Source organism: Lolium rigidum, chromosome 1 (genome assembly GCF_022539505.1).
Source record: "Lolium rigidum isolate FL_2022 chromosome 1, APGP_CSIRO_Lrig_0.1, whole genome shotgun sequence".
NCBI classification, from domain to species: domain Eukaryota; kingdom Viridiplantae; phylum Streptophyta; class Magnoliopsida; order Poales; family Poaceae; genus Lolium; species Lolium rigidum.
Genome location: NC_061508.1, coordinates 320,455,883 through 320,483,851, shown reverse-complemented (window position 1 = coordinate 320,483,851; position 27,969 = coordinate 320,455,883). Strand labels below are relative to the sequence as shown.

At 46.0% G+C, this 27,969-nt stretch overlaps 1 pseudogene; it reads left to right on the top strand.

The window, feature by feature from the left end:
• The first annotated feature begins 730 nt into the window (after positions 1 to 730).
• LOC124661987 lies at positions 731 to 27,723 on the top strand (annotated as a pseudogene).
• Positions 27,724 to 27,969: the final 246 nt, after the last annotated feature.

Genomic DNA, 27,969 nt, shown 5'->3' with positions numbered 1-27,969 from the left:
CTAGAGAAGGGACATCCGGTGAGAATGTGCGCCATAGTCTCCTTAGACTGGTCGCAGAGTGGGCATCTCGTCGCATGTGGGAGACTAGGACGCGCAAGCCTCCCACTCGTCCAACATCTGTCAAGGCAAGCCAGCCAGATAAAGAATTTTACCCTAGGCGGAGCCTAGGACTTCCAGTTTAGGTCCCACGAACCTGAAATAACCACCCCCGGGAAGAGGGTGTCATAAGAGTATCGTGAAGAATACTGGGCACCTGTCGTCCAACGCCAAATCATCTTGTCCGGCTCCATAGATAGTTGGGCATCCCTGAGTCTGCTCCACATTTGGACATATTGCCAGAGGACAAAAGCGCTAGGCGCACCAACTATGTCCGAGATCCACATGCACTCCACCAACGCTTGTTGAACCGTGTGTTGCCTCCTCCAGCGCTTGGGGATCAGCGCGTAAACTTCTGGCGCTATCTCTCTGATCGATTGACCATCCACACATATGTCCTCCCAGAACAGGGCAAACGTCCCGTCGCCGACCACCATGGAGGTGGAAGCAGCGAAGACATCCAGCTCTGCCTTGGAGAACTGCATATCAAGACCGCGCCAAGGTCGCGGGGGGTCGGTCTGCATCCTCCACAGCTAGCGGACCCTTAGGCTGATAGCAGTGCGAGCAAGGTCCGGGATCCCGAAGCCACCAAACCGCAGCGAGCGGCACACCCTAGACCAGTTGACATGTTGACATGGCAGTGGCCACCATTGGCGTCGGCCCTGCCTGCCCACAAAAATCCGCGCATGATCTTGTTCACCTGCTTAAGTGCTTTCTTGTTAAAGGCAAGCAATATGAGCTGGTGCAGCGGAATGGCCGCGAGCACCGAGCAGATGAGAGTCAAGCGCCCCCCGTCCTAGGCTTCATGGATGCTTTCCAAGTAGGCAACTCGTCCGCCAACCGATTCACCACAGGCTGGAACGCCTCTCCCAACAAGCGTCTGATCGAGAGAGGGGTGCCAAGGGCCCAAGGTACTTCACCGGGAAGGGTGCTAGTTGGCAACCCATAACCGTGGCCGCACCATCAGCCTCCTCCTCTAAGCATGCAATTGGGAAAACCGAGCACTTGGCGAAGTTGGTATGTAGCCCCGACGCCTCCCTGGAGAGCTCCAAGATGCCGCGGATAGCACGCAAATCCGTCTCATCCAGGTGGCAAAAGATGACTACGTCATCGGCGTAAAGCGAGACCGGCGTCACCACCAACTTGGCAAAGATATGGATCAGACTAATCGGCCTGTAGTCACCCAACGCCGCCGCATCCGGGCGCTTGGGCAGCAGTATCAATAGGGCCTGATTCAGGCCCTGAAATCCGCGCCCACACATCGTGATGCAGAGGCTTGGGGTTTTCATCATCCATTTAAATAAAAAAATTGACATTCCTTTGGACAAAATGAACTTATTGAGAATAGGTACAAGATCATGAGCATAGATAAACCAAAAAATGTAATGGCGGTTGTCCTCTTAAATACATGAAAGAATACTAACAGCTGTGATCAATACAACATTCTAGAGCGAAGTGTAATGCTAACAAAACCTAACTCGATCTGTATCAACTGACGTTTGTTTGCTGAAAAATATGGCAACTTAAGATCAAGCCAGCGCCTGAAGTTTTTGCATACATGTCAAGGTGTGATCGCAAATAGAATACGTACCTGATCTCATGCCCACACGCTTTTTTTCTTCTTCCAGCCCTTTCCTCTGCAGTTTACACCACACAAACCCAGTCCAGAATAAGTTTTCCACGCCTGTCAAAGAAAAAAACTAACAGTCTAGAACAAGACAGCACTAAATCGTTGCCCTGCTGCGGTCGAAATAAGATTCTACCCAATAGTTAGGCTGTTGAGCACTGTGCACTCGTGACTGGCTTTTCACTCTACCGTGCCTTTTACGACTACAAATAGATCACTGAGCATATCTCTTATAGCTACGGTCTCTGCATCTGCAATTTCACCATACCCTTTTCATAATCATGCATCTCCTCATATATGTCACAGTGCCCCTCTTCCTATTCATCCAAGCAAGTTCTGCCATGACGGACACCATCTTATTCGGCCAATCACTTGCTGTCAACGACAAGCTCGTCTCCAAGAACGGCAGGTACGCGCTTGGCTTCTTCAGAACAAACAGCAGCAAATCATCCCAGGACATTACCAACTGGTACCTTGGCATATGGTTCAATACAGTTCCCAAATTTACTTCTGCATGGGTGGCAAATAGAGATAAGCCAATCCAGAACACCACCTCACTGGAGCTCACAATCTCCCAGGATGGCAACCTCGTAATCTTGAATCAGTCCACTCAATCAATAATCTGGTCAACACAAGCAAATATCAGAAGAAATAACACAACTGTCATGCTGTTGAGTAGTGGCAATCTCATATTAGTGAACTCTTCAAACTCATCAGAAGTTATGTGGCAGAGCTTTGATCACCCCACAGATACACTTTTCCCTGGGGCGAAGCTAGGATGGGACAAGGTCACCGGCCTGAACCGTCGTATTGTTTCTTGGAAGAACTTGATTGACCCAGCTACTGGTGTGTACTGTGATACGTCAGACCCCAGTGGTGCCGACCAGTTCTTGCTTACACCATTGAACTCGTTCATACCATACTGGTCGACCGGTCTATGGAACGGCAAATCCTTTGCCTCAGTTCCAGAGATGGCAGGCAACAACAATCTTTTCTGTTCGACATTTGTCGACAATGAACAAGAGATGTACATGACAATTAATTTAGTCGATGAAACTAGGTTACTCGTAATGTACTAGACATCTCAGGTCAATCAAAATTGTCCATCTGGTCAGAGAGTTCACAGGATTGGACAGTGATCTATTCCCAACCGAAAGATCAATGTGATGTCTATGCAATATGTGGACCTTTCACAATTTGCAATGTTAATGTGTTTCCACATTGCACTTGCATGGAGGGCTTCATCATTGCATCCCCTGAGGATTGGGATCTAGAAGATCGAACCTCTGGGTGCTCAAGAAATACTCCTTTGGACTGCATTAGCAACAAAAGCACAACCGTTTTTGCTTCCGTACGCACCCACCACAAACAAGCCAAATCGCGAGAACACATGGACGGTTAGGATTCGTTCATACCGCTTCGGGTCTGGGGGCAAGATCGTCATTTCCTGTGCACTTCGGGTTTGGCTGGGTTCGTATCAGCCCACGTACAAGCCCGTATATGACCCATACCGCAATGTATTATATGCCTACGTGTCCACGCGCGGCCACGCGGAACCGCCGAGATATATACCGCTTTTCTCCCCTGTCCTCTTCACACTTCAGCGCATCCATCCAAAGCAATCCCCAAATCGGGAAAAAACCCTAGGTCAAGAACAGCTCGCTCTCGCTCGTGCTCGCTCGTGCTCGCTCGCGCTCGTCCATGGAGAGGGGGAAGGGGAAGGAGGGGAAGGGCAAGGAGGCGGCGGTTGACGACACGCAGTTGGCGGCACCATCGGCGGCACCATCGGCGGCCGGAGCTGCCCCAGATCTGAGCTCCGGTTGGGGCCAGACGGCAAGATACGGCTGGCCGGTGGCTGCACCGGCGAGCAAGAAGCGTGCGCACGAGACGGAGGCGCAGATGCGGCGGCGGAAGAAGAAGAACCAGAACCCGAGAGAGGCAGGAGAGGAAGGCGGCGGGGCTCAAGATCAACAGCCCCGACGACGTGCCCACCTTCGAAGAATTCGACTCCGCCGACCCGTCCGAGGTAAATTTCTCAACCTCTCAACCTTTTTTTTGCTTTACATACCATTTTTTTTGCACATTTGGGGTTGTTGGCAAAGAAAACAGGGCATCATGGTCATGGTTTCTCAATCAGGCCATGGTTCAGAGCGGTTGCCTTCCGCTTCGATTGTGGCCTAAGCACATGCATTTGCATAATTCCCTAGAGAAACTAAGCAAGATGTAAATGGTAATCTGACAAGTCGTCCATATGTACCTGTGCCTTTTGGCTCATCCAATTAGTAACAAGAGAAATTCAATGATCTTTAATCACACCCCTTGGAACATTGGTGTTGTTTGCTTCCATACTCTTGGTTGCATCAAAATAGAGTGATTTCAGATTTGACTTATGTTGCCTCCATCGTTCTCCAATTGTTTTTAATATATACTTTTCCAATCGAGGAGGGTAAAGAAACCTCATCTACATATCCAACAAAAGTAATATTATCATAACATGAAATGTAAATCATAAGAACTATAGCAAAATATTTTTAGTGAACTCTGGATCTACCTTTACTGCGCCAATATATCCATTTTTTGCACATTTGGGGTTGTTGGCAAAGAAAACAAAGCATCATGGTCATGGTTTCTCAATCAGGCCATGGTTCAGAGCGGTTGCCTGTGTTTCTCTGCTCCTTGCTCAACGCATTGATGCTATGCTAATTTGATTAGCTCTTGCTTAGCTGCTTGCTACTCCAGTACTGCTTAGCTCAGTAGCGGAGGACGACCCAAGATTATGGTGTGGTGAAGATGATAGCTTAGAGGAAAAATTGATACCACAAGCCAAGATTAAGCGCTAGTTCTAGCATAAAATCTGCTCAAGTAATAGTCTATTAGTATTAATTGCCAATGCTAGCTATTGCATAGGCTAGACCTTGCCAGAATGGGAGATCCGCCACTGGCTTAGCTGCTTGTTTGTGTTTGGTACATTATTTGCTTAGCTGCTTGTGTGTATAAGAAAATTGGAGTAAAACCGAGGCTAACCAGGTATTAATCCTCGTATTCCTCAGAAATGTAGCATTACATGCTTAGGTTACATATTTACAACATATTATAGGGTTATATGTGCCCATCTTGACTTCCTGTTTCATGTTGTTTACTTGAATTACATAATTGCGTGTTTCAAATGGAGCTTAAATCCTGGTTAGTAATTTGTATGAATGTGTTAAACTTTTATTTAACCGTGTGATTAAGAGATGCTTGTCATATTAATTTAACACTTATTTCCATCAATTCGAACAACATTTGTTAACTGGTTAATTCACACTATTGCTATAATGTCTTATTTATACAAGTTTTAAATTGCAGATGCTATCTACAGTTAATAACTAATTTGCATTATTGATTTACTTAATTATTGAAGCTTTAAATTAGATATGGTATGTATAGTTACTAACTAATGTGCATTTATACAACTAAATACTTTGCATTGTTTTCATTCCTTTTCTATTTATAGTCATTACATTGTTTGTACACCATAGCAGCTAATTAACCTAATTTATTTCATTTAACAGGAGGATCCTTCGGATGAAGTCTGTTCTGACCGGGAGGATAGGGACGTGAAGAGTAGGCATGTTCTCCGCAGGCTTAGGTGCAGGGAGATTCGTTACCTTCTTGGCCCGGGGAGGTTCAAGTGCCCCTGGTGCAGCCGCAAGGAAATGCCGACGGACTTCCTCGGCATGTACCGAGCATGCCACCTACACTGGTGTTGGCAGCGGGCAGACACCCGGACACATCAGGGCCAAGCATGCCGCCTACGGCCTGTTCCTCAAGAAGTACGCCCCCAGGCAGTAGGAGCATGCGGAGGATGCTGCCGACCTGCCTACCTACCTGCCTGCCTGCCGACCTGCCTGCCTACCTGATGCCTACCTGCTATCATGTTCCTTTAGTTGTGTGTTTATGTTAAACTCTGTCGTACTTGTGGTGTTGAAACTTGGTTAATGCTGTGTTGAACTATGTTTCTAATTAAGTATGCTTAGTGTTTAAGCATGTGTATGTTGTGCTTACAACATATGCTTATGTGTTGTGCATGCTTGGCCCTGTTGTGTGCTTGGATGCTAGGTAAGCATGTTCTATTTGCTGCTGTTGATCTAGCCTGTTAGCATGATGTAGTGACAAAGATTTATTTTTTAGATCAACACGGGTTGCCCCCAGCCCCAATTTCATTGAAAAAGAAGCCAAGTCTATTACAGGATTAAAACTAGACACCAACAAAATAAAAGGAAAACGAGGGTTTATCGGGGAGATTGGCTGCCATCCCAACCAACTCCGATGTACCGGAAAGCCTGGAACAGGTTTAGAGCAGTGATCACACACCGAAAACAACCGCCATCTAAATCCATTACATGGGGTCAAACAGATAGGTAGGACACACTAGCACAAGCTGCCATGCTTCAATTCACCAAGTGACAAAGATTTTGCCAAAGTAAGCGTTTGATTATAGGAAATGTATTGTCGGTTTGCTCAGTTGTGTTGCGGACGATTTGTACATAATTGATAAGGTATTTTCCGGTGGAAATGGGGGAAAACCTCCGGTAATCTAAAATAAAGACGACGTGTTGGCGGTAGGGTGGAGTTGTTATCTTATGTGATACTTGACAGCAACAAATCTCTCGGTCAACAACAACAAATAGCTCATTTCACAGCTACAACACTCACAGCAGACAACAGCCCAATCTAGACTTGACTAATGGGCCAACTCCATCCAATTAGGCCCATTAGGCTACATATAAAACAGGAACAACTATCTCATTTAACAGCAACAATAATCGTAGCGGATAGCCCAATCTAGATTTGACTAATGGGCCATCTCCAACCAAATTAGGCCCATTAGGCTAGTTGAGGTGGTACATATTAAATATCAAAAAAAATGAAGCAAAAAATGGGTGTTGCCGCGACTCGAACCGCACACCTAGTGGGAAGTCGTCTCGCGAGGGTAGTCCGGTAACCGAGTGGGACGGATAGATACATATTGACACTCACAAGTAATAAAGGTATCTATAGTCATTTTATCACTTCCGTTAGGTTATTAAATGCATGTTTGTACATTTTTCAACACACGGATCTTTGTGTAGTCTATTATATACAATTCACTAATTCACTAATTGAATATGAAATAGATAATTCAATATGAATCTTAACACTAAATTTGTAATATATATGAATAACAACTTAAAAAATTGAAAATAGCTAAAATTCTAGTCTTAGTGGATTAGAATTTTTTGATTTTTTGTTGGGTTTTGTAAACAATTTGGTACAAGAAATAGTAGTCATTTGAGGACGAACAGGTTTGAACACACATAGAGACTCACTTAGATTACATAAATATGTCACTTACATAAATAAGGATGTAAACAAGTACCACCGTCGTTACATAGATAAGTCCGGGGACACGACACGGTACAATATATAAAAACACGGCATTTTAAATAAACACGATAAAACTAAAAAGTAGAGAAACGTGCATGACAAGCTTCACGAAATTCCTCCTCAACTTTCTTCCACCCTGGCCGCGCTACTCGACCACCGTACGTCATCAACACCTCACTCCTCGTAGGGGAGGCGGTGCATACTGGTTTTCGGTGGGGAAGATGCACTCGCGAGTTGGTGAAGATGTTGTACGTCGTGAAGAAGATTGACTCGCAGCCGCACCAGAACACTTGGCCGAGGAGCTCGTACGCGTCCCACGGGTTGGTGAGGGTGACCGTGAGCAACTTGAGGGTGACGCCGTCACGAACCTCCTCAAGGTGGAACATCGGCGGCGAGCCCGGTGGGAGGTGGGCGAAGCCGGCGGTGAAGAATGCGTCGGCGAGCTCGACGGGGCTCCTCCACCTGGATTGCGCCCACACACGGAGCGTGCGCTCGACGAGGACGCCCGGCGGGTAGCGCAGCTACGGCACGGTAGGCGGCCGAACGAAGGTTGGTCCGACGTCCGCATCTTCCGGTGGTGCTTTGGCGTTCTAGGAAAGGATGAAGGGCGTCGTGTCCGGAGTGGAGCTGGGTGGTGTGTGGGAGAGGAATGTAGACGTATAAATAGGCTAGAAAAATGTGGTGTGGGAGACGAAGATTGTTGTTTGGCGATGAAACGACGCGAGTGACGCGTGCATGTAGCCGTTGCCGTTTCGCACATTAATCGAGGGGGTGTCCCATGTCGTTGTCGTTTTACACTGAAACGGGGCGGCGCGTCTGCTATCAGCTGAATCGACCGCACTGAAACGGGGCGGCGCGTCTGCTATCAGCTGAATCGACCGCACTGAAACGGGGCTTGCTAGCTCATTCATGGCGACGTCGTGGCGATGCATGCATAGCTGAGTCACTGCTGCGGGGCGCATGCATGCCGTCGTCGTCGCTTCCCGCGCATGCAGGCCTAGGCCGGCGCATTGCACAACGGGCACAAGGCCAGACCGCAACACGGCCCAACAGTCCATCTAGCGTGCCCGCTCGGAACCCCCACCCGTGTTCAGGAAAAAAAAAGGAGTTCAGCCAATCAGATTGCTCGTATATTCAAATATTCCTAAAAATTTCAGAGAAAATCTAAAAAAAATAAAATCTTCAAAAACAGTGTATACATATCAAGTAGATGTCTAGGAAATTTATTTGGGTCGTTTAGACAAGGTCGAAAAAAAACATGCTTAGAAATGAGGCCGTTTACCCTACCTTTGGAGCCTGTTTCTGGCACTTTTTTGACCAACCCTGGGATGATCCCATATTGTCGGCAGTGGTGCACCATGTCATTTAACACACTTCAAGCCATGAGTTTTGCAATTTGCATGAGTGAATGCACTTGTTCATGTGGTGTACACCCCTCAAATACGGTGTCAAAACAGTGGATCGTCTGACGGCGCGTGTGCATGGTGGTCCCATCTTTTGGGATCTGCTTCACCATGGCATCCAAACACCACTTACATCACCATCCATGTAAGAAATCATGTGCTCATTGCCTAGGTACCTCACGGGAGCCCGCGCACATGGTTTACGTGCAAAACGGCTCTACCCAGGCCACAAAGTGGGCCCACAACCCTTGGGTGACCCCATGTGGTGGGCACTGGTGCACCATGTCACCCCACCCACTCCTAGCCATGGGTTTAGGGTTGTGCATGTGTGAATGCCCATGTTCATGTGTTGTAGACCCCTGAAATATAGGGTTCTCGTCAGAACGAGGTGTCAAAACAGTGGATCGTCTGACGGCGCGTGTGCATGGTGGTCCCATCTTTTGGGATCTGCTTCACCATGGCATCCAAACACCACTTACATCACCATCCATGTAAGAAATCATGTGCTCCTTGCCTAGCTACCTCACGGGAGCCCGCACACATGGTTTACGTCCAAAACGGCTCTACCCAGGCCACAAAGTGGGCCCACAACCCTTGGGTGACCCCATGTGGTGGGCACTGGTGCACCATGTCACCCCACCCACTCCTAGCCATGGGTTTAGGGTTGTGCATGTGTGAATGCCCATGTTCATGTGGTGTAGACCCCTGAAATATAGGGTTCTCGTCAGAATGAGGTGTCAAAACAGTGGATCGTCTGACGGCGCGTGTGCATGGTGGTCCCATCTTTTGGGATCTGCTTCACCATGGCATCCAAACACCACTTACATCACCATCCATGTAAGAAATCATGTGCTCCTTGCCTAGCTACCTCACGGGAGCCCGCATACATGGTTTACGTGCAAAACGGCTCTACCCAGGCCACAAAGTGGGCCCACAACCCTTGGGTGACCCCATGTGGTGGGCACTGGTGCACCATGTCACCCCACCCACTCCTAGCCATGGGTTTAGGGTTGTGCATGTGTGAATGCCCATGTTCATGTGGTGTAGACCCCGAAATATAGGGTTCTCGTCGAACGAGGTGTCAAAACGAGTGGATCGTCCGACGGCGCGTGTGCATGGTGGTCCCATCTTTTGGGATCTGCTTCACCATGGCATCCAAACACCACTTACATCACCATCCATGTAAGAAATCATGTGCTCCTTGCCTAGCTACCTCACGGGAGCCCGCACACATGGTTTACGTGCAAAACGGCTCTACCCAGGCCACAAAGTGGGCCCACAACCCTTGGGTGACCCCATGTGGTGGGCACTGGTGCACCATGTCACCCTACCCACTCCTAGCCATAGGTTTAGGGTTGTGCATGTGTGAATGCCCATGTTCATGTGGTGTAGACCCCTGAAATATAGGGTTCTCGTCAGAACGAGGTGTCAAAACAGTGGATCGTCGGACGGCGCGTGTGCATGGTGGTCCCATCTTTTGGGATCTGCTTCACCATGGCATCCAAACACCACTTACATCACCATCCATGTAAGAAATCATGTGCTCCTTGCCTAGCTACCTCACGGGAGCCCGCACACATGGTTTACGTGCAAAACGGCTCTACCCGAGGCCACAAAGTGGGCCCACAACCCTTGGGTGACCCCATGTGGTGGGCACTGGTGCACCATGTCATCCTACCCACTCCTAGCCATGGGTTTAGGGTTGTGCATGTGTGAATGCCCATGTTCATGTGGTGTAGACCCCTGAAATATAGGGTTCTCGTCAGAACGAGGTGTCAAAACAGTGGATCGTCTGACGGCGCGTGTGCATGGTGGTCCCATCTTTTGGGATCTGCTTCACCATGGCATCCAAACACCACTTACATCACCATCCATGTAAGAAATCATGTGCTCCTTGCCTAGCTACCTCACGGGAGCCCGCACACATGGTTTACGTGCAAAACGGCTCTACCCAGGCCACAAAGTGGGCCCATAACCCTTGGGTGACCCCATGTGGTGGGCACTGGTGCACCATGTCACCCCACCCACTCCTAGCCATGGGTTTAGGGTTGTGCATGTGTGAATGCCCATGTTCATGTGGTGTAGACCCCTGAAATATAGGGTTCTCGTCAGAACGAGGTGTCAAAACAGTGGATCGTCTGACGGCGCGTGTGCATGGTGGTCCCATCTTTTGGGATCTGCTTCACCATGGCATCCAAACACCAATTACATCACCATCCATGGAAGAAATCATGTGCTCCTTGCCAAGCTACCTCACGGGAGCCAGCACACATGGTTTACGTGCAAAACGGCTCTACCCAGGCCACAAAGTGGGCCCACAATCCTTGGGTGACCCCATGTGGTGGGCACTGGTGCACCATGTCACCCCACCCACTCCTAGCCATGGGTTTAGGGTTGTGCATGTGTGAATGCCCATGTTCATGTGGTGTAGACCCCTGAAATATAGGGTTCTCGTCGAACGAGGTGTCAAAACAGTGGATCGTCTGACGGCGCGTGTGCATGGTGGTCCCATCTTTTGGGATCTGCTTCACCATGGCATCCAAACACCACTTACATCACCATCCATGTAAGAAATCATGTGCTCCTTGCCTAGCTAACTCACGGGAGCCCGCACACATGGTTTACGTGCAAAACGGCTCTACCCAGGCCACAAAGTGGGCCCACAACCCTTGGGTGACCCCATGTGGTGGGCACTGGTGCACCATGTCACCCCACCCACTCCTAGCCATGGGTTTGGGGTTGTGCATATGTGAATGCCCATGTTCATGTGGTGTAGACCCCTGAAATATAGGGTTCTCGTCAGAACGAGGTGTCAAAACAGTGGATCGTCTGACGGCGCGTGTGCATGGTGGTCCCATCTTTTGGGATCTGCTTCACCATGGCATCCAAACACCACTTACATCACCATCCATGTAAGAAATCATGTGCTCCTTGCCTAGCTAACTCACAGGAGCCCGCACACATGGTTTACGTGCAAAACGGCTCTACCCGAGGCCACAAAGTGGGCCCACAACCCTTGGGTGACCCCATGTGGTGGGCACCGGTGCACCATGTCACCCCCCCCACTCCTAGCCATGGGTTTAGGGTTGTGCATGTGTGAATGCCCATGTTCATGTGGTGTAGACCCCTGAAATATAGGGTTCTCGTCAGAACGAGGTGTCAAAGCAGTGGATCGTCTGACGGCGCGTGTGCATGGTGGTCCCATCTTTTGGGATCTGCTTCACCATAGCATCCAAACACCACTTACATCACCATCCATGTAAGAAATCATGTGCTCCTTGCCTAGCTACCTCACGGGAGCCCGCACACATGGTTTACGTGCAAAACGGCTCTACCCGAGGCCACAAAGTGGGCCCACAACCCTTGGGTGACCCCATGTGGTGGGCACTCGGTGCACCATGTCACCCCACCCACTCCTAGCCATGGGTTTAGGGTTGTGCATGTGTGAATGCCCATGTTCATGTGGTGTAGACCCCCGAAATATAGGGTTCTCGTCAGAACGAGGTGTCAAAATAGTGGATCGTCCGACGGCGCGTGTGCATGGTGGTCCCATCTTTTGGGATCTGCTTCACCATGGCATCCAAACACCACTTACATCACCATCCATGTAAGAAATCATGTGCTCCTTGCCTAGCTACCTCACGGGAGCCCGCACACATGGTTTACGTGCAAAACGGCTCTACCCGAGGCCACAAAGTGGGCCCACAACCCTTGGGTGACCCCATGTGGTGGGCACTGGTGCACCATGTCACCCCACCCACTCCTAGCCATGGGTTTAGGGTTGTGCATGTGTGAATGCCCATGTTCATGTGGTGTAGACCCCTGAAATATAGGGTTCTCGTCGAACGAGGTGTCAAAACAGTGGATCGTCTGACGGCGCGTGTGCATGGTGGTCCCATCTTTTGGGATCTGCTTCACCATGGCATCCAAACACCACTTACATCACCATCCATGGAAGAAATCATGTGCTCCTTGCCTAGATACCTCACGGGAGCCCGCACACATGGTTTACGTGCGAAACGGCTCTACCCAGGCCACAAAGTGGGCCCACAACCCTTGGGGGACCCCATGTGGTGGGCACTGGTGCACCATGTCACCCCACCCACTCCTAGCCATGGGTTTAGGGTTGTGCATGTGTGAATGCCCATGTTCATGTGGTGTAGACCCCTGAAATATAGGGTTCTCGTCAGAACGAGGTGTCAAAACAGTGGATCGTCTGACGGCGCGTGTGCATGGTGGCCCCATCTTTTGGGATCTGCTTCACCATGGCATCCAAACACCACTTACATCACCATCCATGTAAGAAATCATGTGCTCCTTGCCTAGCTACCTCACGGGAGCCCGCACACATGGTTTTCGTGCAAAACGGCTCTACCCAGGCCACAAAGTGGGCCCACAACCCTTGGGCGACCCCATGTGGTGGGCACTGGTGCACCATGTCACCCCACCCACTCCTAGCCATGGGTTTAGTGTTGTGCATGTGTGAATACCCATGTTCATGTGGTGTAGACTCCTGAAATATAGGGTTCTCGTCAGAACGAGGTGTCAAAACAGTGGATCGTCTGACGGCGCGTGTGCATGGTGGTCCCATCTTTTGGGATCTGCTTCACCATGGCATCCAAACACCACTTACATCACCATCCATGGAAGAAATCATGTGCTCCTTGCCTAGCTACCTCACGGGAGCCCGCACACATGGTTTACGTGCAAAACGGCTCTACCCAGGCCACAAAGTGGGCCCACAACCCTTGGGTGAAACCAACAAAAAGATGACTACCAAAAACCTAACATAATCAACTGAAAACACTACTTTTTTAAAAAACTCCACGCATAGATCGGGTTCCCCACTCCTCCCGACACCGACGAAGCCGGCCGGAAGAGGGGGAACCCAATCTATGGAGGAGACTGAGGTGGAGGCGGCGACTGTACCTAGGAAAAAGTTTATGTTCTTCTTACTTTCTGACTATTTTTAATTCAGACAATTGTTTGTAATTCAGACTATCGGCTTCGGCGTAGGGTATACGTGAGTCACTTATACTGTATTCTGTACGTATACGGGGATGACGTGGCGTGTAACGTGGCAAGGAAGGGAAGGCGTCGGTGACGTGTAGAAAGACGTGGCGAGGGAGCGGAGGCGTCGGGGCATATAAAAGTCCTGGAACCGCTCGTCCGCTTCCATTTCCCCCCCTTCCCCACTTCTTCGAGCTCCATCTCTCCCCCAAAAAACCCTCGTCTCTCTCCCTCCGCCCGTAGGTTAGGCAGTGGATCGTCCGCCGTTGAGTAGATCTGGCGGCGATGGAACTCGGTAGAGCTGCCGCGGAAGAAGTGAAGATGCTGGCGGTCGTGGAAGGGGATGCGCGGCCGGAGGCGGTTGGAGGGGATGGCGGAGCTGGAGAGGAGAAGAAGACGGCGGACGGTGCAAGCAAGACCGCCGTGGAGACCTCCGTCATCGGCTCTCCCGCCGTCGGCCCGTTGGTGGCGGCAACGGCGGATGTGGACGGCGACGAATCTGCTACAGGGAAGGGCGATGCGGGTGATGTTGCGGGTGATGGTGCCGCAGCCGTCACGGTGGTGGCGGATCTGGTGGATCAGGCTGAACCATCCGCGGCCTTGAAGGTGGTGGCGGATCTGATCGGTGCGGAGGCGTCCGGCCATGTCTGCGAGGTCAAGGACGACATGCAGATGGAGGTTAGTTCGTTGTCGGCTTTTTTTGATTTCGATTAACTGGTCTGAGAGGAAAGAATGGGTGCACAGATTATCACATATTGATAGTTTCAAATGTTTTCACACAATATGTTCATATACAGATTATCGCATATTGATAGTAGTATTTATACACAGACATGCATCAAGTGGTTTGAAACGTTGATGATGATTAAACACCACGACGTAGATGACATCAAACATTATATGTTAGTTAAACCTTAGTGATTTCAAAATACTATAGTATTGGAGCGGCCTAGCTAGAGCAGAGAACAGAACAAAAGAAACTGTAGTTTAGGAGGATGCTTCATTGTTGTTCTGATTCATCAAATTTGTCATGGAAGTGATGTGAAGATAAGTCTGCTAGGTGCAATGGTTGCATTGCTGCTGGTTCTCATTTCATAGTTACTAGCTTACCATGCTAGTCTGTTTCTTTAAGCTCATGTTGGTCGAATTAATGATGTTGCACATCCCATCTTTGCTAAGTTGGAAAGCCTCGAAGGAGTTATCAGTTATTATTTAAGATTGTAATTAATTATCAATAAATCCCATGAAAATAATGACTACAGGTGATATAGTTACTTGCTTGTTGACTTATTGCAGTTCTGATGCATTGCTTAACATAGCAGACAATATACATCTATATCAGTTACACTGACAAGAATTAGCCTCCTGTGTCCTGCTACTTGGAAATTTTTTTTATTTTAATTATGTACACGGCTGTACTGTAAATTATTTAGTATGTGCTGATTATATTGCAAAATTAGAATGTAAGCATCCAGCTAATTTTGATGACCTAGAATAATGTGAGAATATTAACCTTTTGAGATTAATGTGGGGATTTATCATGGGATTAATGTGCTATCATTGAAAGGGTCCCGTAATGTATAGTATAATGAAAGCATGATCGTGGTAGGTGCTAGCATAATGTAACTATAAATATAATTCTCTTAGACTTGGTAGTTTGGAGTATACATAAGATATAATGAAAGAATAATTAAGATGATCTATTTGGTATGCATAGTATTTGGATGTTATTTTCCTATAGGTGATTACTGTGGTGACTTTTCATATTTGTATGTAGGCTCGGTGAAGGTTCCGGAAGCGGAAGCGCGAGGAGGAGGAGCTCGTGCCTCCTCCAATCCGAGAGCTAGGACTGTCCCTCCTCCAATCCAGGAGGAGGAAGTACCTGTCCCTCCTCCAATCCAGGAGGAGGAAGAACTCGTGCCTGCTCCGAGCATTGCCTGCTCCACCGGTGCTCGCTCCACCGGTGCTCGCTCCACATGTCCCCGCTCCATATGAGGAGTTGCGGGATTCGGATGGTTCCTCGGAGGTGAGCTATACAAGTTGTTCTGTACCATTGCATGTATTTCATTATGTTTGGTTTGTATCTGTAATCATAACTTGTACATTTTGTTGTTGTGCAGTATGACTCCCAGGATTCATCCGAGTCCGTGGACAGCAGGAACATTGGATCCTTAAAGACCAAGCTGATGCAGAAGCTGGATGCTGGGGCCTTCCCTTTCAAGAAGAGGGGGAAGTACTTCTGTCCATGGCACAAGGTGAAGCCCAGGGATGGCAAGCTTAATAGCCCGAGGCAAGACTGCGAGGAGCTAGCCCATACCGGCACCTCCAAGCAGATTAGGGCAGAGCATCATGGGCTTCTCTTGGTGCTTGCTATGGAGGATGCTTGAAGCCTAGTTCCTGTGGATGGTGGTTGCTATCGATGCTTTTGTAGATATGCTTTTGGTTTATGATGTTGGAACTACTGCTTCGTGTTGTGTTGAACAGTGTTTGGTTAGCTTTTGAACTGAGTTGTCAGACCATCTACTATAGTGATGGTCTTAATTACTGAGTACAACGGCTCTTCGGAGTACTCCTCGTCAGAAGATGACTCGTCGGAGTCCACCTCGTCGGACGACAGCTCCTCGTCGGAGAAGGCTTCTCGCAAACGGGGGCGCCCGGACGACGACGAGGCGGAGTCGTCGTACAAACGTTCCAAGTAGACGACGAGGCATGTCCTCTATATTTTTATCTCGCATTTTTATCTCGCATTTGTAGTATTGTGTGCGGACCATATATTTTCTCGCATTTTAATTATTATAAGAGGTAATTATGCTATGTACTTCTCCTCATCAGCTTTTCACTGTCGAAAAAGAAATTTTTATTTCTGGACATGATCACATTACGTAATTCACTCGTTGCCCAACCATAACATCTAGGCCGAGCATTTTAAAAGCCCCGACATCGCGATTATAACATGCTACTAGAATAATTATAGCACACAAGGCGTACTGAAGAAACAATTCCCGTTGGAGAGCATATTTTTTGACCTTATTTATCTTCAACCTTGTTGTCGCCCTTGTTTCGTTTTTACTAATGTTGTGTTCATCGATGATATCAGCCATCATCAACTCGATTCGGCCTTTCTCTTCCGAAGTGTTTCTATTTTTTTGTTGGTAGTCATCAATGCTTGTTCCATCTTCCGAATTGTCTCATGAGCCACCCCGAGCTTCTATTTGACAATCCTCAATTCTTCATCAATCTTCATTTTCTCCTCTCTTTTAAAATTTAGTTCTTCTAGGAGAACAATTTTTGCTTGTAGACAATGTTGAAACTGGGCACAGCCATCCCGAATACCACACTCACATATTGATTCCTACAATAAAACGTGAAAACATATTAAATTCGACATAACTTATGAACTGCACATACCACTGACTCTTCAAGATATTTAGAATCCCATGAGATGAAGACGTTAACTTAGAATCATACCTCATCCGATGAGTTGTGCATGGGTTCGACGCGGTCGATGTCGTCCATAGCCGAAATCACCATGGCGGCGGCGACCTGTAGGTGGAGGCGGGATGGAGATGCTCGATGAGATAACGGGCCGAGGGATCCATCTTTTCGTTTGTGGTATGCTTCTTTATGCTCCTCGTGGGCCGCAATTGAGGCCCATCCTGGCCCAGCCTTTTATTTAGGTATTTAACTGCCATACTAATCCTCAAATCTAATTCCCAAACGATCTATCTCCTCAACGCCTCCTCCGATCTACGACCGGACGCCGATCGCGTCCTCGAAGACGTTGGTTACGAGCTAACTCGGATCTCATCGCCATGGATGTAAGTATAGTTCGCTCACCTCGTGCCATGCACCTAATTTTTTTATGAACTCTTGCCTGACAACATATGTAGACGCGGTAGATCGTCTTTACTTTGATCTGCCCAAGTTAGATCTGGTCGTCTAATCTTACTTCCCTTGGTTGGGTCGCTTGGGAAAAAAATATCGGCCGACTTAATTAGATCTAGTGGTTAATTTGATCGTACGTATATGACATATGAGAACATTGACATTGATCAGCCATTCCTTGCTACACCTGCCCAGCTTCGTGCTTTACCGAATTGGAGGAAAAGGCCTATTATAAGGGGTAAGTCTGTTTATGTCACTCAATGAGAACACGAGTGTTATGAACAACTTAATTTAGAATTAATTGATGTCCCTTATGTTTTTTAATATTACATGTAGGTCCTGGAGAAGAGGAAGAGTATGATTTTGAAGCTTTCATAGAGTATGCAAATCGAGTTAAGATGAATTATGACGATTTTGATGCACTCGAACGACTAGTTGCGAAAACCCTACCCGTAATTCCATTGTACGTGTGCACCATCAAGAAATCACACATCGTGAAGAATAAAGCAAAGATGGTAATTAATTTTGATTTCCATCATTTCTTACTACTAACCAAGATATGCCGATAATTGACTGTCAAATTTATGTGTAGTACTTCTCAAGGAGGTTCACCCTCAAGCACATTCTGCCCAATATTCAGCTACCAGCAACAATAAAGCTGTACTCACCAGGTGCCAATGTTACAGAAGTTACGATGGTGATGAACATGTCATCGGTGAAAGGAGTACCAAAAGGAGGTGCCATGATAACATCACACTGGATGGATGTGGTGAGGCAGAATGGCATGAAGAAAAATCAGAAATACGTGTTCTGGTTCCGTAAGCAAGGAGAAGGTGGTCTGAAGATTATGCTTGACTGTGTGTGAGAGCAGCCCGGTTCAGACTTCACTCGTGAAGACTACTATAGCTATCTAAATTTTTTGTTTATGTCATGTCCGTTGGTACACTTTTAGTATGGTGCAAATTTATGTCATTTTTAATGCTTTCACACTTTTATGACAATGTGTGAAGAGTTCGATCGTGAATGCTTATTAATTATATCCAGCTTATTTCTCTACAAGTGTTGTATGAGGGTTGTAGCATTGTGAAATTTGTTGATGCCCCACTTGACAGTGGCACTATAGATATGTCAATATGTACATTGCAGATCTAGTAATGTGCAAAAAAGACCATATTTTTTTAAAAAATCTTCGTTACAAACAACTGAAATCGTAATTAAAAAATATTTTGCACCGTCGTACTAGCTACAAGCCATTGTTGTGTGGTGCCATGCGGAACCATGGTATGCTTGTAGGTGATCAGCACCTTTGAACATGTATATATTGTTGCTCCAAAAGAGAGAGGGAGAAGTAAGTTATCGATGCGTCTGCCGAATGCAAAGCAGTGTCTTATCACATGCATAGAGTGCCCTCCGTGTATGGGCTGGGTACTAACGGGCTGGCCCAGATATCCATCGAGAGCTTGCCTAATTATAGTATTAACAGCAGATGCCCTAGTTAGCGGCACGTCCGACGCACAATGTCTAACTACCCACGATTTCTTCTTCAAGTCAACGTCGCCTTCCATCGCCGTGCTGGAGAAGATAGGAGTCCTTTCGTCGGCGGAGCCTACAGCTCAATCTAACGACGGCAACATCCGTGTTCCAGCCTTCCGAGTGCGCGCGTTTGCAATCTCGTTTATCATCGATCCTTTCGCCCACTTGATCTAGAGTGCGCTTGATCTAAACCTTCATTCTTTGCGGACGTGTAAGTTTTAGGTTGACATTTACGCTTGTAGATGGTTAGGAGATTTTCTATGTCGGCAATAATTGTTGTTTGTATATGTTATTTGCAGAATGGATGAATTAGATGGCCCGGTCTATTGTGACTACACATTGTGGATGGATCTCGTAGCCACTTTCTCAGGACCTCAACGTGCGAGGTTTAGCTCTACTACTTTGCGGACGATGTTGCAAGCGCCAGCCTTCGCCACGCGCACAAATATGATTAGATTTATGATAGAGCTATATGATCCTAAAACTGAGACATTCGTCGTACAAGACAAGGCAGGAGCGATAACTGCAACCTCTGTAGACATAGAATGCATTTATGGTCTACGTAATGAGGGTTATTCCGCTTTTGATATAATTGATCAAGAATGTCTAACAAGTAGAAGGAAAATACCGCCTAGTTATCTCAGCAAGTCTAGTGGAAATCTAGTTATTGAAGACTTGATTGCTGACATACAGAGAGAGAAAGCTTCCGATGATGACTTTGTGCGGAAAGCAGTGCTTGTGCTAATTGGCACGGTTCTTGCGCCATCTGGCCCAAAAACAGTCGATAGAGATCACTACTGTTTAGTGGAGGATGTTCCTAGACTGTTTAACATTAACTGGAATCACTTCACATTGCGTTACCTCCTTGATAATTTGTCTGCTTACACAAGATCAGCAGGAAAAGGTAGGGGATGGCCGGTTGGAAATCTTTGTCTCACTCAGGTATGCAAACATGATTAGCACTATATTTGATGTATGTGACAATTTGAAACTTATTTCATTTAAAATGTGTTGTTTGTAGCTACTATACTGGGAAAAGGTGGTAGTTGTCGATGATCCTACGTATATTCCACACAAGTCTATTCGGCCACTAATGAAAAACTGGACTGAAGCGGAAGCGGAAAGGAGGTCGCAGTACGACTATGCAAATGGTTGTGGGAGAGGCAAAGTGAAGGTTTTGTTTTTATCACTACTTCTAGCTACATTATATCATAGTCGACGTTGTGTTGTTATATTAATTTATGACATTTGTTTTCTAATTTGACATGCAGATTATTAATGATCTTACAACTCAAGCCAATGCCAGAGCGCAAACAAAGCAAAACACATCGCAGAATGGTGAACAGTCACGTTCGACACGTTCGAGACAGAGGCTTAGTAACAAGGACATAATATTGGAAAGTTTGAAGAAGGAAGCTGACGGATCACATTGACAAACAATTAGCACTTGTACCAAAGAGATGTGCGAGAGGTGAGGAGCCATTCATTTTACAAACACGAAAGTATTACATTATCAGTAATGAATAATTATGGTACTACTTGTTTTGCAGGAAGTCCTAAAAATGCTAAATAAGAATGGTGTCATGTACAAACCGGTTGAAGGATCAGAGTCAGGGAAAGGAGGAGATGAGGAAGAAGAGACTTCTAATCACATCAATGATTCGTCTAAGAAAGAATTCATGTACAAGAACAGTTCTGACGAGTTAGATGCTTTAATTAGCAATTTAACAAAGAATTCTGGTAAGTTTGTCACACCTCCTAAGCATAATGGGGTGCCTAGGAGGCAGGAGATAATGTGTACGTCACACCAGGAAACCTCGGTAACACGGAGGGTACACAAGATAATCCTTTTATCTTAAATGATACCACAAAATCGGCATCATCCTCGGATATACGTATACCGGATGACATTTTCGCAAGATCTACCACCAAGGTGAATGCTGGACAGAAGGATGACCTACATGACGGTGAACATGAAGTTATGAGTACTCATAGTGGTGAAACAATGGGACGACAGGCTAGTAGGAAGAAGGGCAATACAACAAAGTGTGCAAATAGTAATGGAAGAAGGAGAAACGCAGCGGCGGTACAAGTTGGAGGGAAAAGGAAACGGACGACGAATCAAAAATATGGATCACCATATGTGGTCGCGAAACCTAGAGCAAAACGTCAAAGCCGTGTAAAGAAAGGTAACACCATTTATTCGTTATTTCTTTGTTGGCAAATAAAAGATATGCTGCAACCTGTAACACATATGTTATTACTATTATGTGCATCAGGGTTGTTTGCAGAACATGAAGTTGGGGTATCTTCGGCAGTACCAACACAGCAGGAAATAGAAGCTGCCACTTTATATGTTAAAACAATATCCAAGCTACCAAAAGAAGCATCTAAAGGAGTGTACAAGAATGAATATGGCGCCAGCTTGTCTTCAGAAAAGCTTAATGTCGTTCTTGCGCACAAATGGCTATCTGATGATGTAAGTCTTCAAAACCAAAAGTTTGCGTTATACTCGTAATTAAACTATTTGAATTTGAAAATATTGTTGTTGCTATCAGATTATTGATGCTGCTATTGGATATTTGTCTCTCCGTGTTGGGTCCGATCGAATGTTATGTCCTGCGTGGAGGACAAACTATCTCCTTGAACAAGCGAGAAAAACAATACAGAAAAAATACAATATTAGAAATATAGATGAGGTAGTTACAAGACCAGGAGCCTTAGGTAGGGTTATGGATGAGTATTTCAAGCGTGAGAAGGTAACAACAGTTTCTTTCAATGTTTCATGCGAAATTAGAATAAAATAATATGATAATTGACAAAGTTTTTTCCTTCTCTTGTAGACATTTTTCGCACTGAACATACGGAAAACTCATTACGTAGCTTGTTGTCATGCATACAAAGAAGAAGGAATTCCGAGGTCCTTGATCCTCTGTTTCGTTTAGGGGTGTCAAAATCAGTTGTGGAAGACTTGGTATTACACTCTCTACATACATGTCTTTGTGTACTTTCTCATGTACGTGCAGTAATATATTTGTTGTTTCGTAGATTGGGCAAATTTCACAGGACATACAACAAGCAAACAATACTTGTGACACAGAATATCCTGATGTCGAAGAATGGCCTATTAAAAGCTATGACATCCCTAAGCAAACCGATACGTAAGTACCTATATTGCATTACACATAAAGAAAGTCGGTTTTGTATATGCGGAGACTTTTAAATTTTGTCACATTATATACCAGCAATTCATGCGGATTATGGGTATTGCAATGTATGGAGCACTGGGACGGAGATCGGATGACTTGCCCGGTTTCTCAGGTTGGCTATACTATGTTCCATGCACTCGGTTAATTTTAACAATGTTAACAAGCCATGTGTATAACACCTTATAATGTTTTGGCAGGCCACGATCGATGAATCGAGAGAAAGTACGAGTTGCAAACATTGTTTTATCACAACACAACATTCTTGACAGGGTGAAAAACAAAGTGAGATTGCTAGCAAAGACCAGGAAAATATAAATTTGATAGTGTGATCTGTTCGGTTTGCTCCCGCGAGAAGGTTTCGGACACATGTAATATTGAATTTTTAATTGTCTTCGGTTGTAAACAATATTTATTCGGTTAAGATTATCTACAAAATTTTGTAACATTGGTTTTATTTCCCATTATCGAAAGTATGCAATTATTTTTATCTTTGTACATGCATGCTATGATGATTATAAGGAAATGCCTACTTCACAATATATAATGTCTTTTGCCATTTTTACAAAAGAACACCAGAGAATTAAGAACATCAGTACAAAATAAAAACATCAGTACGTTGCAAACATTAACAACTCCATCAAATACAAAGCTATAGTCGTCCCCTTCATAATTAAGGAAATTTACTGCCCTTTAGATAACTATGAAAGAACTACCCTTCCTGCTGCAGCACATTCCTGCACATGTTCACAGACATAAAATTACACAACAACTCATATGAATCTTTTAAAGTATATGAAACAAAATGGCAGAAAAACTTACTTCGGATGAAATATGCATATTGGGTTTCTTACGTTATGCCCTTCTCCTTGGCATGCCCCGCACACCGCACCTGCGTTCCTTGTGTCCTAGTGGTCATCCATTTTTAGTCATTGGAGATTTCTGCGCTTCTTGCCTAGGTGCACCCTTAGTGGACACTTTCAAAGGATCACCAACAACAATATCGCATGGTCCACTAGCATCTTCATTTTCATGCACCGACTCGAGGGGACCATATGCTTTACCTTTAGCATACCCCTCTCTTCTAGAAATTATGCCATCAATGGTACTTGTGCAGCATATCATATTCCTCTGAATTGTTTAATGCAATATGCATAGCATGTGATACCTTAATATTCATCCTGTTGTATTTCATCCGCTCCTCGCCTTGAGACCAACCCCACCCAAACATGTCAGTTGGTGCGTTTAGCTGGCAACCCTAACCTGGCATTTTTTGTGAATCGTCTAGAGCACAACATTGTGGAATTTCAGTAAATTTCAAGAAATGCAGCACATGCAGTATGTGCTTGCAAGGGATCCCCTTTCTAATCATCCTTTGACAGCTGCACCTTATAATTTCTGCCTCCTTGGGTCTATATTCCACGTAGAACCTGGTCCTTACATTATTCCTCCATGCCACAATGAAGATGTTTGAGTCTCCTGCCTGCATTTTTTCTAAGATCTCTATGCCGCCAATCTTTCAAAGCTCACCTTGAATAATATAGAACACGGCGAGGAGTGAAGATTTTTGCAGCGAGCAACCTCTAGTTCTACGAAATTAGTAATTGCCACTGGTGTAGTACGTGAAGCCATGCGATCGTCGTGGGCTTCGTTCTCACGAGAGACGGACAATTGCGTTGTCGTAGTGCATAATCATATCAACAATTGTCATTTCCCCATCTAGGTGCAGGTGCGGACAAGAGTTTAAACTTTCACTCCGCTGGTTACTTTTCATACCCAGCCGGAATCCTTGAGAGAGATACGCTGCAGCCCAAAGTTTCCTCTTGGTGTACATCCTCTTCATCCATGTTCTGGTTTTGGGGATTGCCATTTTCTGTAAAATGCATGCCATCGCTCCTCAAATACTTGCTCGAGGTGGTGTAATACAAAAGAGTCCTGAACTCGTTCGGTGACTTGTTAGGTAGATGCATCTCCATATTTTTTTCAATGTGGAAGCTGCAGATGCGATGCGGCACACCAGAAAATACTTCGCCGATTGCGGCGATCATCGCGGCATCTGCATCCGTGATTACTGCCTTTGGCTTCTGTTGACACATCGCTTTGAGGAAAGTCTTTAGAAGCCAAACATATGTTTGTTCATTCTCACTTGAAAGGATGGCACACCCAAAAACCGTTGTCCTACGGTGGTTGTTCAAGCCCACAAAAGGAACAAATGGCATCTTATATTTATTCATCTTGTATGTGCTATCAAACACCAGCACATCTCCGAAGTCCTGGTAATCCCTACGTGACTGGGAATCACACCAGAACATGTGCTTCAGACGGCCTTTTTCATCAACGTCATATTCAAAGAAAAATTCAGGGTCCCTCTTTTCCTCTTTGACATAATGCGGATGGCTGTGGTAGCGTCACCGTCGAAAAGCAGCCTCCTCCTCTCCCTAGAGCACATGTTGTACAAATCCTTTCTTGTGAATCCAACACCAGCAAATGAACCGGAGCCTGCAATGAATTTTCTCATAATGAGGTGCTTCCTGATTCCCATGGATCCCATTGATAATATCTCAGATCTCTACGCGTCGTTGATCGTCCTATGGGACCGAAGAAACGGAGTCTGACATGGTTCAGCTGGGTCATGGTTATGTTTGTCACGAAAATCTTCAACAACCCAGAAACCAGTTCTTCCATCAAACTTGACCACCAAACGTGCCTTGCAGCCGCAGCGAGACTCAGGTCTGTGCCTATATACACGGCCTTCCGTGGTCAGTTGGTTTTTGGGACGTCTGCCCTGTCTGGAACACACAAAACGCCTTAACCGAATTACTCCATCATCAAACCGCTTAACCTGGTCAAGCCGGACGCTGAACCCATAATCTTTAGCATATCTGTTGTAGAAAGAATATGCTGCTGCTTCAGAAATAAAAGTCATCTCTTTTATCATCGAGTATAAATCCCGATCACTATCAGGATATTCATTGCCATTGCTACCTTTGTGTGGTTTCTCAGGCTGACTAGCGCCTGGCGTCGCACAGCAAGTAGAAAACGTAGGCATTAATTAAAACTATAAATTTATGTGTTCCAACTATATAAGACTGATAAAGAGAGATAACAACCTGGCTCATGTCAACAGAATCCTCGAGGAACTGATGCACCTTCCACATCATCGGTGTGGCCCGTGTCCAAGTCAGATTCACCGTAATAGTCGTACTCAAGCTGCGTGTCAAATTGTGCCTGAAATTTATTAATGCATTTCGAAATTTAGTAACCGTAAATTTTACGGTTGCCATCATTTCATGCATCATTTTATGTCATCTGTATGAGTCACTACACATACCTCACTAGTATTTAGACTGTACGTGTGTTCACCATGGTTCTCATCATTTTGATCGTACTGTGTGTTCGCCATGGTTGTCATCATTATCAAATTCATCGTACGCAATCTGCATAAATTATGACATGAGGAACTATATATAATTTGATGATGCTGGACTGCTGGTAATCGAAATGAAAAATAGTGGCTCACATCAAACTCGTCTTCGCTCCAGCCGGCTTCGTGCTGCAAATTTTCCTCCATTTTAGAGTCATCGGAATTATAGCCGACGTACTCGTTTTGTTCCTCGATCATACCAGATATAGAGTTCTCCATATTCTGTAGTATTGGACCATAATTAGAATTGAAAAACCGGCAGAATTGCGTCCTCTTACTATGCTACAAGATGAAGTCATGGTACCTGTAATTTTAAACCCTAGCGGGAAAGATGCCGAGCCGGTGGCGCGCCTTTCCAAGGTCGTCGATCTGCGGGGGGGGGGGGGGGCTTCGCGCGCGGTCGGCGGCGTCGACATGCGAAACAACCACCGGCGGCGACGGACGTGCCGGCAACAACCGCCGACGGCCGGGCCGGCAACAACCGCTTGCGTTCAACCTAGCGACGGCGTGGAACAGCTCGATCAGATCTCCGGTGCCGATGAAAACGATGCATGCAATGGGAGCTAATCACGGTGATTAGCTTAGCACGTGGGACCCACCCACGTGGGGTCGTCCGTATAGATACGCCCAGGCCCTGTATACCCATACGAGTCTTGCACTGGGCTTGGATATGGGTTTCGGCGGGCAGCACAAAAAAAACAAAATCGGGACCACCGTACCCTTCGGCGATAAGTCGCGAGTTTGGAGAGGGTGCGCACCGAAGCACACCTCAAGCACAACACAAACCACAGACAAGTTCTACCCTGTACCATGTGTTAAGTTGCCCCAGAATGCCCAAGAAGTAGAAGTTGCTGCAAGCGCGAGCGAGTGTGAACAAGTTTGCCTGAGTAATTGCTCCTGCACAGCATATTCCTTCAACGATGGCAGATGTTACACCTGGCATAATGAACTGCTCAACATAAAAGCCCAACAGTGTAGTGGCACTACAAATTCAACTGGGGAAACTCTTTACCTTCGTGTTTCTGCTAAAGATCTCAACAGATTAAAAAACAATAGAAAGGAGATTGTTATTGGAGTTGCAGTTGGTACAGCTGTTTCTGTTCTAGGCTTATTTGCCCTCATTCCCCTAATAATGATTTGGAGAAATAAAAGGAAGGGTTCTAGACATATATCGGATGGTGTTCAAGGTTGTAATGGAATTATTGCATTTGGATATAGTGATTTACAGCGTGCAACAAATAAATTCACAGCAAAGTTGGGGGAAGGCAGTTTTGGTGCTGTATTCAAAGGGTTTATAGATGACTCAATTGCTGTTGCAGTGAAGAGGCTTGACGGTGCTTATCAAGGAGAGAAGCAATTCAGAGCAGAAGTGAGCTCGATTGGAACTATCCAACACATCAATTTAGTTAAGCTTGTTGGTTTCTGTTGTGAGGGTTCTAAGAGGTTGCTTGTTTATGAATACATGTCAAATAGCTCTCTTGATGTCCATCTATTTCGAATCAATCATACACCGTTGAATTGGACTGCAAGGTATCAGATAGCACTAGGAGTTGCCAGAGGGCTAGCCTACTTGCATGAGAGTTGTAGAGACTGCATAATACACTGTGATATTAAGCCAGAAAACATACTTCTTGATGATTCATTTATTCCAAAAATTGCAGACTTCGGCATGGCAAAGCTTTTGGGAAGGGGTTTAGCCGAGTACTAACTACAGTGAGGGGAACTGTAGGGTACCTTGCACCTGAATGGATTGCCGGTGTTGCTATTACACCAAAAGTAGATGTTTATAGCTACGGGATGGTGTTGCTGGAAATAATATCTGGAAAGAGGAACTCGTGCACTTCCAGTTCTAGTGGTGGCAACCTTGATGTTTTTTTCCCTGTGCATGCCGCACGCAAGCTTCTTGAGGGAGATGCTGGAAGTTTGGTAGATCACATGCTACATGGTAATGTCAATCTGGATGAGGCTGAACTGGCTTGCAAGGTTGCATGTTGGTGCATCCAAGATGATGAGCTTGATCGACCGACAATGGGACAGGTAGTTCAGATTCTCGAAGGGCGAGTTGAGATCGGGATGCCCACGATACCAAGACTGCTTGAAGCTATGGCTGGGAGCACGCACTCACCGTGACCCTAATCCTTTTGCATGAGAGAAACTAGCTGGACTGAGTGTCGTGATGATCTATTACATATGTCTACATTTAAAACTATAGATATATTTACTATGCAAATGTAGTGCCCAGGATTGGAGATGCAGTTGTATTTCAAATAAAGTTGTAATGGTTTGTATGTTGCCAGTACAATTCTATTTTTGTTTTGGATCCATATGAACATGGGCGCAGAATATATTTCTCGAATTTTTTATCATCTTAACACT